This window comes from Oxyura jamaicensis, chromosome 13 (genome assembly GCF_011077185.1).
Source record: "Oxyura jamaicensis isolate SHBP4307 breed ruddy duck chromosome 13, BPBGC_Ojam_1.0, whole genome shotgun sequence".
Classification (NCBI taxonomy): domain Eukaryota; kingdom Metazoa; phylum Chordata; class Aves; order Anseriformes; family Anatidae; genus Oxyura; species Oxyura jamaicensis.
In genome coordinates, this window is record NC_048905.1 from 16,207,087 (window position 1) to 16,210,934 (window position 3,848).

A 3,848-nucleotide genomic window follows, 5' to 3' on the forward strand; every position below is an offset into this window, starting at 1 on the left:
CCCCCCCCCCCCCCCCCCCCCCCGACGGCTGCTGGGGCGGCTCCGCCGGGGCTGCGCGGCCGCGGAGGAGGGTGGTGGGACAGAGCCTGGGCCGTCGATGAATTAATTCCCTGCACAGAAAAAGAATATTCCGCATTGCCTCTGCTTTGCTTTTTTCCCTTCTTTCTTTCTTTCTCGCTTTATTTATTTTTATTTTTTTATTTTTAAAAAATAGGCACTTCTTAGGAGCTACATAAGGCGCGAGTGTCTCGTTATCCGGGATAAAGCTGCGCACAACGGGAGCGAAATTCTCGGAGGGTGTGGAAAAAGGTGGTTTTCTTTCGGCGTGTTAACCCTGCTGAAAGGCTGCGAGGCTCCCCACTAACAGCATCTTTAGGGGAGTTTTTTAGCTTGTCGCGCTAAAATAAGGAAAGCTTTCTGTTGTTTCGTCCTTTCTCCTTAAATTTTGCCAACCTCACCGTAAGAGAACACAAATGCCGAGGCACGAATTGGACACAAAACAATACTCAAGTGCATGTACCGAGCACCGAAACGCCGTTTGCTTGTTTTATAACAAATTTAAAATACATAATTTCTACTTAACAAACCAAGATGCGTGTTCTCCGCGCTATTCCCAGCGCCGGGTTGAGCCGCTGATCTAAAAACTGACTTCCAAATAATTGCTGAGAGCTACTCCGCTTGGAGAACCTCCTCAAAAATCTTTATTTTGCCTGAAATACGGACAAGGTCCTGGAAATCCCGTGCTGGAGCTGTGGCAAGGCTTCCCGGGAAAGTTTTAGCCGAGTTAATCTCGCCTGTGAGCGAGGCAGATATTTCCTACCGAAACCCACCGGCGAACAATAACCTGGCGGGCTCTGCAGCCTGTCCTTTACAGTTGATTTTTTATTGTTCACGCAGATTTTATTATGAAATCGTGTATTTCCAAGGGTACAGCCTGCTCGCCGTGCTTAGAGAAGGGAGCGCCTTGCTCCGAGAAAGTGACTGCGGGGAGAGCGATGCGATATTTCCCTCCCGCGATGAGCAGCCCAGATAGATGCTGCTTTTAAATAACAAAAGGGGAGGAGAAAACATTCTCTAGTAAAGCCGAATTCCTTCGTTAGACCGCCTCCTAAACGTGCTAATAAAACTAATTCGTTTTATTTGCCCTCGACTTTTATATCTAACCCCGCGCGCTGATTAGCGCAGCCCTCTTGCAGGCGGTGTGCTCCTCTCTCGCCCTGAGATGTCCCGGTCCCATACGGCCCTTCCCGAGGGGAACCGGCCCCAAAAGTGTCCCCAAGCCTCATCCCGACGGGGTTTGTTCCCCGGGCCCCGGGACCGAGGGGGACTGCCGGCAGCTGTGGAAATCAGCGGGCCCTGGGGGAGAGCTGGGGGGAGAAAATAAAAAAAAAAAAAAATGGGAGCTGAAGGCACACAAAGGTGAATTGTTTCTCCGATTTTGCTTTTTGGAGCAGGAAACGTGGGGCTCTGCAGAGATTCGCTGCTGTTCTGAGAACATTAAAGAGCCCAGCGCGTTATTAGAATATTTCAGCCTTTCAGGAAATGTTGTGTTTAGGGGAAATGTGCTTCCCCCATCCATACACTGCAGCAATTAAGAGGTTGCTCGCCTGAAACAAGGTGGGGGAAAGCCACAAGGAAACATAATACCGGTGGTTCCAAACGCTGCCTCCTTTTCTGCTGAAGAACGATCCCAGCAAATGCCAACGGGGTGCCCGGGCCTTTGATTATCTTCCATCAGAGGCATCTTTTTTGGTCTACAAAACACATTTCAGATCTAAAGATACCCAGAGTAACATGAGCAGGCTACCTAGCAAGCGCCGCTGCCCCTTCCTCCATCAATTAATAAGAAAAGCATGTTCCCTCTGCTCCGAGAGGGAATTGTGGGACCATAGTGGACATTTCCCTTCTCTTCCCCCCACCGAGGGAAAAAGCCCCCCGGGTCCCCCGGCTGCCCAGCGCCTGCCCGTGGGCTGCCAGCAGCGAGTTTTTCGGGTGTCTTTTCTCGGAGCACGCTTCGGTGCTCGTGGCCCGAAGGACACGGAAAGGGCCGCGAAATCAGCTCGGGGTGGGACCGTGCCGCCTGGCATTTAGGGAGAAGTCAGCCCAGGAGGAGGCTCGGGAGATGGTTTTATTTTCGGGGCGAGGGTCGGGGGAGGAGGGCCGAGGGGAATCCCCCTGCCTGCTTCCAGCTGCACAAACCCGAATAGGAAAAACCGTTCCTCCAGCCGTCAGTCGCTGCGTTTCAAGAAAGCCTTGGGGTATCATTTGTATCTGTCACAAAACATTAAGCCTTCAGCTTTTTCATCCCCAGTTTTTGCAAGCGCTGCCGCTGGCCGTCGGCGCCTGGGGCAGCCCCGGGCCGGGGGGGTCCGAGGGGCTCGGGGCCCGGGACGAGCTGCAGCGGGGCTCCGACAGGCTCCTGCACACACCGGCTGTCCCGCGAGGTGCCACCGGCCGAAAGCCCCCAGAAAAAAATAAATAAAAATAAATAAAAATAAATCCGTTTCTCCCCAGAAAACTCAGTTCCCCCCCTCTGGGTGTGAATAGCGGGGAGAGCCGGGGCGGCGGGACAGTGCCGGCAGGGCAGAGGGAAGCGCGGAGCCCCCCTGGCCCCTGTTCTGGCGCATCGGGGGCTCTGGGGGGCCGGAGGGGCCAGGGAAAGCCGCCGGAGAGCAGCAGCAGCGCAGCGCTGCGCGGAGAGGCCCTGCGCGCCCGCGGAGGCGGAGGCTTGGCCGGGCCGAGGAGCGAGGGGGGCTGCAGATCCAAAAGGGGCTGATTTCGTTTTGCTCAGCTTCTTAGGAAAATTGCTCTCCTGGCTGCGCAGAGGAGGACAGGCCGGCTAAGAGCCAGCGTAATTTTCCACCTTCCTTCCCTGAGCGATTTAACATTGCTCTCTCGGCTGGGTTTCTTCCCCCTCTCTCTGCTTCCCTCTGTCCCTCCTCCAAGTCCCGGCCGCCCGCGGGGGCACCCGGCTCCAGACGCGGCGGGCACCCCGCAGGGCTGCGGGGCTCGTTCCGTGGCCGCCGTGATTTGGGGGATGCTCGCTTTCCTCTTAGGGCCGTGGCAGACGAGGGGAACGGGGGGCAGCTACAGTGGCGGCGGGGAGCGCTGAGCTCTGTCTTGCTTGGGGGTGTACGCTTGGGGACGATGTTTTGGGGGCAGGACCCCCGACGGACACAGCACCGACACACGTCTCCCCCCGGTATGCCGCAGCAGCAAACTCCGGCCCGGAGGAGCGATCGGAGCTCCGCGGGGAGCTGCGCTTTCCTGCGCGCATCCCTGTGCGCATCGCCCCGTCTGCTTGTTCCCGACACGCGTGGGCAGCCGTGGGCCAGAGCCACGCACCAGCAAAGGCCGGGACCAGGGCAAAACCCACTCATTTACCCATGCGGGGGATATTTTCATGGTAGGAAGCTTTAAAAATGGCCCTGAGCCCTGTCAAGGAGCAGCCGGCTCTGCGCGCAGAGGAGCTGCGCACTTCCAGCCGCTATCACCAATGTCTCCTGCCTAAGTCAGTGGCGATAGCCCTCTGCCATCCCCGCACCTCCCGCCGGGCACTTTGGGGAGGGTTTTATTATTCATGTTGTTTTCCTACAGCAACTCCCAGCCGCGGGGCTCCACCAAGGAGCACCAGGTGGTGGTTGACTGGCTTGTCTTGGCTTTGCTTGGGCTTGCTTTGGCTGGGCTTGCTTTGATTGCGTTTCTTCGGGTCTTGTTTAGGTTGGTTTGTCTTGGGTTGGGTTGGTTTGTCTTGGGTTGGGTTGTTTTGTCTTGGTTTGTCTTGGTTTGTCTTGGTTTGTCTTGGTTTGGTTTGGTTTGGTTTGGTTTGGTTTGGTTTGGTTTGGTTT